Raw genomic sequence first — 9,726 nt, forward strand, 5'->3', positions numbered from 1 at the left:
ACGGACACACAGGTAGCTAGATCTAGATATAAACGTAGCTGTTTTTTCTTTTGAAAAGACACACTGCAAACTCTGTGGGCCGCCTGGATGACTCAGCTGGGTAACGGTCCGACTTCGGGTCACGTCAGGCTCTCAGGGTTCCTGAGCTGAGTCGCGCCTAGTGCTCCGTGCTGACAGCTCAGAGCCTGGAACCTGATTCCCTTCTGGGTTTCCTCTCTCTCTCCCTGCCCCTCCCTCGCTTGTGCTCTCTCTGTCTCTCTCGCTTTCCCTCAGACGTGAACATTAAAAAAGAAACAAAAGCGTGTGGCTCTGGATCTCGGCTCACGTCACGATCTCACAGTTTGTGAGGCTGAGCCTCCACAAGGAGCCCCACCTCAAGGTGGGCGCCAACGATGCGGAGCCCGCTGGCCCTCCTCTCTCTCTCCCTCCCTGTCTGCCCTATCCCTGCTCACGGGCACACGTGCGTGCGTCCACTCTCTCTCCGTCTCTCAGAATGAATGCAAGAAACAAAGAACCTCAAATGATAACACTAAAGGAACACCGTCGAGTTCATGACTACAGCGAACGAATGGCTGTGCCCGTGGCCAGCACCTGCCCTGGGGAACGTTCTATTTCCTATTTGTTCATGTTTCTTCACTCTGGAGACACAGGGAGCCAGAGAGCAAGCCGGCAAGCCAGGGACCGCCAGTGGGGGAGGGGCAGAGAAGCAGAGAGAGACACACACAGAATCTGAAAACAGGCCCCAGGGCCTGAGCTGTGGGCACAGAGCCCAGCGCGGGGCTGGAACTCAGGAACCGCGAGGGCGGGACCTGAGCCCAAGTCGGAAGCTCAACCCACTGAACCACCCAGGCGCCCGGGGAAGGTTCCATTCAGGAGTCCACTCCATCCATCCCCGCCCATTTCCGCAAGGTCAGAGCCCTTACGACACACACCACCAGGAAGGATGCTCTACAACTGTCCACAACCTGCCCTCTGTCTTCCAAAGAGGCTGCCCTGACGATATGTAGCAAAGAGGGCGCTCTGATCCAAAGGCCCACGGATAAAGGTCATGCCTGCCTACCCTTAGGGCCTGATGACTCCCCAGGTTCCCCTTGCAGCGCACTCTGTCCCATGGGAAACGTCGTGGCTTTGGGTTCCAAGGTGCCCTGCAGCTGAGCGCAGGCCACCGGGCACGACCTCACCGCAGCTCCCTACCAGGAGACACCTTCGCACCCTTCACCCTTCCTGCAGGCCCTGTGCTCAGGGTCTCGGACCAGCCAGGGCGCAGGACACAAGCAGAGAACGTCAGCATTTGAGGACGCAGACACGGCCTTGGGGTTCCCCTCCTCGGGGACCACGTTCACCACCCGGACGCCTGCGACGTTGGCAACTGGCACACAGGGCGACGGGGAGTGTGGACCGCATGAAATGAGGGCCCTCGGCCGCTTCTCCTGCAATTCAGAGGGGGAACTCGCAAAGGTCACCTCAGTCACCAGCTCCCAAGAAGCCTCCCTGCGGAAGGGATGGTGCCATCCACAGCCTGTTCCTCCTTCCAGCCCTGCCTGGGTTTCAGGGGGAGCACAGCACCGGGGGGGGGGGGGGGGCCGGGGCGGGGGTCCTAGGAAGGTGCCGCTGACCCATGCCCCCCGCTGTGCCGCCACCCTCCCCAAGAGCCCCGCATGTCACTCTCCAAAGTGTCTCAGGCTGGATGTGAAATGATAGGGTTCCCCGCAGAGGGCGTGACTCAGGCCCCAGAGCCTATTTGGCTGGATTCCCCGTTTGAGGGCACACGCACGTCTCCAAGCCCACCTCTGCTCGCAGGACACGCACGCTAGGTGCAAATGCTTTCCCTGCCTCTCCACAGGCAGCAGTGGGAAAGCCAGCGGTGCAGCACGCTCATGTGGAGCCCCACTGCCTGGCTTCATGGCTCGAGTCTTCCCCCTTCACAGCAGTGACCCCCGGCACACATTCTTTCACATCTTCCCTTGGAAATACGAACGGGGACCAGAGTCCTTGCCGAGGTACTCTGTGTCGTCAGCATAGATCTCTCAAGTGCTCAGAACAGTGCCTGCAACAGGCTAAGCGCTCTACCAAGGTGGGATAAGACCAAGGAGAAAACAAACACGCATAGGCAGTCCCCTCCCTCGTGGCCAGCACCTAGGCAACTGCTGGGGCTGGTGAGGCAGGGGAGGGATCCCTTCCTTCCCCGGACGGCGTCCGGCTCCCCCTCCCTCCTCAGGACTTCCCGCTGGCAGCAAGAAAACCTCCCTGCCTGATTCTGGGTGGTGCCGGCTAGGAACCCAGTGCCTCAGGGAGAGGCCCTCGCACATCTCCCCGGACACTTGGACGGGCTTCAGGTCAACAGACTCTGCCTCCTCACCTATATGGCAACAGGGACTGCACACCCGTGGAGCCGCTTCAGGACTTGCAAAGCATCAAAGGTGTTCGGACCACAACCAAGTTTCGAGGACACGCACGGCGACTACTTTACCAAGGAAACCTCTCACGTGGCGAGCTCATGGATCAATATCCATGCGATGACTCAGGCAGAATAATCACGGTAATCGTGAAGGTAATGATACTCAAGGTCACCATAATCTCCTTCATTCCGGAGAGACACAACTCACCCCTCGGGGACCCAACAGACGCTTAGGAGCCTGAGCTGCTCCAAGTGGCCCACACCACACCATCTTCCTGAAAACATACAGCACCAGTCAGCTCGACATGGAAGTGTGGGAAAGCCTCTGCTCTTAGGCCTTTGCTTTCCGTGAGGTCAAGGTGCTGCCTTCAGGATGTTTTCAGCCTTTGAGACAGCATCGGAACTCTCTAGTGAAATGAGATATTCCCATGCAACAAAACGCATTCCTTGCAAAGAACTGGGTCCCTGACGCGGTCCGGACTCCACACGGGCCACAGCACCACACTCACGCACACACACTCCCCCCCCCCCAACAACCGGGGAGAGGTACAACCCATGCAATGAAAGACCGTTTGCTCAAGACCTCATTTCCAAAGGAGGCTGAGAGAGGAGCACTGCCTGCTCCAGTACACACGCACTGGTTTCTAGGGACCCGGTGGGCTCCGAGTCACTTCTCCCTCGTGCTGCCTGGGGAGTCCCGGAGGAGATGTGATTGCCAAGGACTGAAACTCTTGAAACACGGAACGAATGCAAGACAGGAGGCGCTCCACGCAAACGGGAAGCACCACGCCCCACCGATAGGAACAACAAAACCCACAAGTCTGCCTTGGACAAGGAGCTTTTCCATCCACCTTCCTCGCCAGAGTGCGAAGAAGACGTTCCCACCCAACATGTCCCAAAGAGATGACTTTGGACGCCATCCACAACACCCAGTTCTCTTCAGCACACATCTCCAAGGAGGAAAGAGTCTGCACCACCCTCTAAAACACAGAAGCGCCACTTATTCCTGCCTCCCTGGCTCCGAGTTCACTGATGGAATGCACGTTGCCTTCAGAAAGGAAGAGCTCAACAGGGAGTTGCACTTGCCCTAATCCAGACTCCTACCCCCTAGTCCCATTGACTCCCACGATGATAGAGGACCCCCTTTCGCCACAAGCGGGGTGAGATCTCCCCCTCCCCATCAGAGGGTGCAACTCTGCCACCAGGGGCGGGGCGGGGCGCGGCGGGGCTGGGCAGGGCAGGAGAGCAGGTGTGGAGGGGGGGAGGCAGGAGGCCTGTGTTCACCTGCTGCTTCCACTCTCAATCCCTTCAACACCGTCCCCTGCTGGCCTCCAGCAACTCAGGCCCACCACCCCGACTCTCCCTGGAATGTTTCTCTGGACTCTCAGGTCCCTTGTACTTCATTTTCACAGGCAGGAATGATTCCTCCTGCTCATTGCTGCCACTTCCCTGGCCCTGCCTTGACACTTTCCCACACCCGCAGGTCCACGCTTTCCTGCCTTCCTTCGTTAGTTCGTTCCTTCCTTCGTAGGATCCCACCTCCACCCGCCAACCACCAACCCAGTCAGACCTCCATGGGCACTCAGGGTGCCCCACCCTCTCGACCTGAGACACTCCCCACCGCCTGGGCCTAATCCCCTACTCGATCTGGGGCCCTCCTCCTCCAGGGAACCGGGGTCCAACCCAGAAAGCCCACTCCTGAGGCCTCCAGACCGCAGCCGCAAAGGAGCCCAAGAAGAAGCCCGGAGCACCAGGGAGGGGGGGAGGTGCTCAGGGAAGGGGAAGACAGAGAGGGGCAGGGGGGAAGGCCACGGGCGACCTTGTCGCTAGGGTCCCTACCTTGGCAGCACCGCGACCGAGGCAGGTCCTGGAGGGAGGCTGTGGGTCTCAGCGGCTCCACCTTTAGGCTTCTCCCAGATGGTCTTTGGGGGGCGCCGGGGGGGCATCGCATCGCGCTCTGCCCCAGCCAGTGCTGGCACTCCACCAGCGCGGCCAAACCCCGAGGCGCCCGGGAAGCGCGTCCCGCTCCCAGGCCTCTGGCTCCAAAAGCAGCAGGAGCAGCAGGGCCGCCACCCTCCGAGGCTGGAGGCTCGTGGCTCCCAGTCTTCTCCACGCGGGGCCCCGCCTGCGCTCCCGCCAGCGCTCCCGCGAGCACTACCGCTACCCCTACCGCCAATGCCATGGCTACCGGGTCGCAGGAGCCAGGCAGCAGCATGTCCCCGGTCGGGGGCTGAGGTGGGCGTCAGTCCCTGGCTGGCCCAGACACTTGGGGGCTTGGGGCGGCAGGCGGGCTGGGAGCCAGGACTCACAGCGCCGCTGCAGCCTCAGCTGTGTCCCTCACCGGGCTCCGGCCCTGGCCCACGCGCATGCGCGCACTCGTGCGCATGCGCACACTCGTGCGCGCGCTCCCGCACACCTGCTAGGGCCCAGGACCCAAGCCGCCCCATCCCCCCCACCCCCACCCCCACCCCCCACCCCCACCCCCACCCCCACCCCCCCGCAGGGGGCACAGCTCCTGGGCGCCACGGTCTGCACCACCGCACCTCCCTGTGCCCACCAGATGCTCTGACCCACTGCCCGCCAGCCTGACAGCCGGGAGCCAGGCAGAGGGCTCCAGAGACCAGGCCAGTGGGACAGGGACTGGCAGGTGTCTCCTCCCAAGGTGGACACCTCCCTGTCACCCCTCAAGAGACCCAGGAACCTTTTGCATAGCTGGTTTCCCAGGGAGGTGGCTGGACGTGAACCCAGTGATCCCTCTTGCATCCTAGGCCTCTGTGTTTCTTCTTCACTCTGCCTCACATTCCCGCCAACCGGGGACATCTACAGCCGTGCACCCTCCTCGCTCGTGACCCGTGACCGCAAGGGCAGCCCTAAGGGACAGGGAGACACACTGGGCACACGAGACTCCTTCCACCTCCCTTCTCCTGGAAAGGCCGGTGCTTTTCAGCTCTGCATGCCCTTCCCATGGCCCTACCTGGACTGCACCACCAGCGGTCCCACCCTCAAGTCCACCCTGCCACCGCTGACTGTGGCACGTCCTTCAACTCTGTGGAACCGCCTGTCCACCTCCACTACCTCCCAACCCCCATGTTTTCTTCACACGGTGCGCCACAGATCCCAAATCCTCTGTGCCATTTTTCTTTCCTTGGGTTTCAATTGCTTTCTCAACGTTTCTTTCTTTCTTGGAGAGAGAGAGAGAGAGAGAGAGAGAGAGAGAGAGAGAGAGAGAGAGAGAGAGAAAGAGAGAGGCCATCACCCATGCGATTGTGCAGCAAGCATCGACTGAACGCGCAAGGCGTACCCGACCCTGCTCTGGAGGGCCAGTGTGCAGAGGTGGGCAAGGAAACGTATGCCTGAGGATTCAAGGGGAGCCACTGGACTACCGTCCAGGGTGAGGAGGAGTAGAGAGACCAAGCAGTCGAGGCTTTCTACGAAAGGAGCATCAAGGGCACGAACCTACGCAGCCCTGGAAGGAGAGCAGGGAGTCACGGACATATGGATCATCGAAGGCCAGTCCCAATGGGCAGCCTTCATCACGTGTCCTCACCTGAGGACTTGCAAAGAGGCACCCCCAGACTGGACCTGGTAGAAACAGGACTTACAGCCAAAGCACAACACTGGTCTGTGGACTTCATGGTCATGGGAAGGACACCATCCCACAAGCCCCACCAAGGGACTCTGGACTCTGGTGACCTGCACTTACTGTGTACCAACAGGACCTGTCAGGACTCTTTCAAGTGCACAAGGGAAGAGAAAACTAAGCCGCAAACCTAGGAGACTAGAGATGCAAAACCCTTCTCCCCCCAGGGGCAACGTCAATGATCGCATGCTATACAAATGCAAATGCCCTCTGCTAGCATTAGAAAGGTCACCAGTTTTCGGCCTCCTTTATCGGTCTCATACCACAAGTGCACTAGGGTTCCATTGGCTCCATAGGGACCATTTGCCTGCATTCTCCGTGGGAGCAGCTTCCTGTCCTACCAGAACCCTCACGTGTGTCTCCCTGTCATGGCACGTACTGATACATACGAGGACGACGTTTCCCGTTCATTTTGAACATTGTGCTGATGCCTCCCTCCTGGCTCTGCGTCTCCACTGAGAAGACCATTTGGCTCAGTTTACATGGGGTTTGTGTGTGTGTGTGTGTGTGTGTGTGTGTGTGTGTGTGTGTTGTTTCTGCGTGCGTCTGTGTGTGTGTGCGCGCGCGCGCGAGTGTGTATGCATATACATATATATACACATACACGAATGTGTGTACGTATATGTAGACACGTATGTGTATGTACACAGGTATCCATACGGACACACAGGTAGCTAGATCTAGATATAAACGTAGCTGTTCTTTCTTTTGAAAAGACACACTGCAAACTCTGTGGGCCGCCTGGATGACTCAGCTGGGTAACGGTCCGACTTCGGGTCACGTCAGGCTCTCAGGGTTCCTGAGCTGAGTCGCGCCTAGTGCTCCGGGCTGACAGCTCAGAGCCTGGAACCTGATTCCCTTCTGGGTTTCCTCTCTCTCTCCCTGCCCCTCCCTCGCTTGTGCTCTCTCTGTCTCTCTCGCTTTCTCTCAGACGTGAACATTAAAAAAGAAACAAAAGCGTGTGGCTCTGGATCTCGGCTCACGTCACGATCTCACAGTTGGTGAGGCTGAGCCTCCACAAGGAGCCCCACCTCAAGGTGGGCGCCAACGATGCGGAGCCCGCTGGCCCTCCTCTCTCTCTGCCCTCCCTGTCTGCCCTATCCCTGCTCACAGGCACACGTGCGTGCGTCCACTCTCTCTCCGTCTCTCAGAATGAATGAAAGAAACAAAGAACCTCAAAATGATAACACTAAAGGAACACCGTCGAGTTCATGACTACAGCGAATGAATGGCTGTGCCCGTGGCCAGCACCTGCCCTGGGGAACGTTCTATTTCCTATTTGTTCATGTTTCTTCACTCTGGAGACACAGGGAGCCAGAGAGCAAGCCGGCAAGCCAGGGACCGCCAGTGGGGGAGGGGCAGAGAAGCAGAGAGAGACACACACAGAATCTGAAAACAGGCCCCAGGGCCTGAGCTGTGGGGCACAGAGCCCAGCGCGGGGCTGGAACTCAGGAACCGCGAGGGCGGGACCTGAGCCCAAGTCGGAAGCTCAACCCACTGAACCACCCAGGCGCCCGGGGAAGGTTCCATTCAGGAGGCCACTCCATCCATCCCCGCCCATTTCCGCAAGGTCAGAGCCCTTACGACACACACCACCAGGAAGGATGCTCTACAACTGTCCACAACCTGCCCTCTGTCTTCCAAAGAGGCTGCCCTGACGATATGTAGCAAAGCGGGCGCTCTGATCCAAAGGCCCACGGATAAAGGTCATGCCTGCCTACCCTTAGGGCCTGATGACTCCCCAGGTTCCCCTTGCAGCGCACTCTGTCCCATGGGGAAACGTCGTGGCTTTGGGTTCCAAGGTGCCCTGCAGCTGAGCGCAGGCCACCGGGCACGACCACCTCACCGCAGCTGCCTACCAGGAGACAGCTTCGCACCCTTCACCCTTCCTGCAGGCCCTGTGCTCAGGGTCTCGGACCAGCCAGGGCGCAGGACACAAGCAGAGAACGTCAGCATTTGAGGACGCAGACACGGCCTTGGGGTTCCCCTCCTCGGGGACCACGTTCACCACCTGGACGCCTGCGACGTTGGCAACTGGCACACAGGGCGACGGGGAGTGTGGACCGCATGAAATGAGGGCCCTCGGCCGCTTCTCCTGCAATTCAGAGGGGGAACTCGCAAAAGGTCACCTCAGTCACCAGCTCCCAAGAAGCCTCCCTGCGGAAGGGATGGTGCCATCCACAGCCTGTTCCTCCTTCCAGCCCTGCCTGGGTTTCAGGGGGAGCACAGCACCGGGGCGGGGGGGGGGCCGGGGCGGGGGTCCTAGGAAGGTCCCGCTGACCCATGCCCCCCGCTGTGCCGCCACCCTCACTAAGAGCCCCGCGTGTCACTCTCCAAAGTGTCTCACGCTGGATGTGAAATGATAGGGTTTCCCCGCAGAGGGCGTGACTCAGGCCCCAGAGCCTATTTGGCTGGATTCCCCGTTTGAGGGCACACGCACGTCTCCAAGCCCACCTGTGCTCGCAGGACACGCACGCTAGGTGCAAATGCTTTCCCCTGCCTCTCCACAGGCAGCAGTGGGAAAAGCCAGCGGTGCAGCACGCTCATGTGGAGCCCCACTGCCTGGCTTCATGGCTCGAGTCCTCCCCCTTCACAGCAGTGACCCCCGGCACACATTCTTTCACATCTTCCCTTGGAAATACGAACGGGGACCAGAGTCCTTGCCGAGGTACTCTGTGTCGTCGGCATAGATCTCTCAAGTGCTCAGAACAGTGCCTGCAACAGGCTAAGCGCTCTACCAAGGTGGGATAAGACCAAGGAGAAAACAAACAACGCATAGGCAGTCCCCTCCCTCGTGGCCAGCACCTAGGCAACTGCTGGGGCTGGTGAGGCAGGGGAGGGATCCCTTCCTTCCCCGGACGGCGTCCGGCTCCCCCTCCCTCCTCAGGACTTCCCGCTGGCAGCAAGAAAACCTCCCTGCCTGATGCTGGGTGGTGCCGGCTAGGAACCCAGTGCCTCAGGGAGAGGCCCTCGCACATCTCCCCGGATACTTGGACGGGCTTCAGGTCAACAGACTCTGCCTCCTCACCTATATGGCAACAGGGACTGCACACCCGTGGAGCCGCTTCAGGACTTGCAAAGCATCAAAGGTGTTCGGACCACAACCAACTTTCGACGACACGCACGGCGACTACTTTACCAAGGAAACCTCTCACGTGGCGAGCTCATGGATCAATATCCATGCGATGACTCAGGCAGAATAATCACGGTAATCGTGAAGGTAATGATACTCAAGGTCACCATAATCTCCTTCATTCCGGAGAGACACAACTCACCCCTCGGGGACCCAACAGACGCTTAGGAGCCTGAGCTGCTCCAAGTGGCCTACACCACACCATCTTCCTGAAAACATAAAGCACCAGTCAGCTCGACATGGAAGTGTGGGAAAGCCTCTGCTCTTAGGCCCTTGCTTTCAGTGAGGTCAAGGTGCTGCCTTCAGGATGGTTTCAGCCTTTGAGACAGCATTGGAACTCTCTAGTGAACAGAGATATTCCCATGCAACAAAACGCATTCCTTGCAAAGAACTGGGTCCCTGACGCGGTCCGGACTCCACACGGGCCACAGCACCACACTCACGCACACACACTCCCCCCCCCCCAACAACCGGGGAGAGGTACAACCCATGCAATGAAAGACCGTTTGCTCAAGACCTCATTTCCAAAGGAGGCTGAGAGAGGAGCACTGCCTG

This window comes from Felis catus, chromosome A2, assembly GCF_018350175.1.
Source record: "Felis catus isolate Fca126 chromosome A2, F.catus_Fca126_mat1.0, whole genome shotgun sequence".
Lineage (NCBI taxonomy): Eukaryota > Metazoa > Chordata > Mammalia > Carnivora > Felidae > Felis > Felis catus.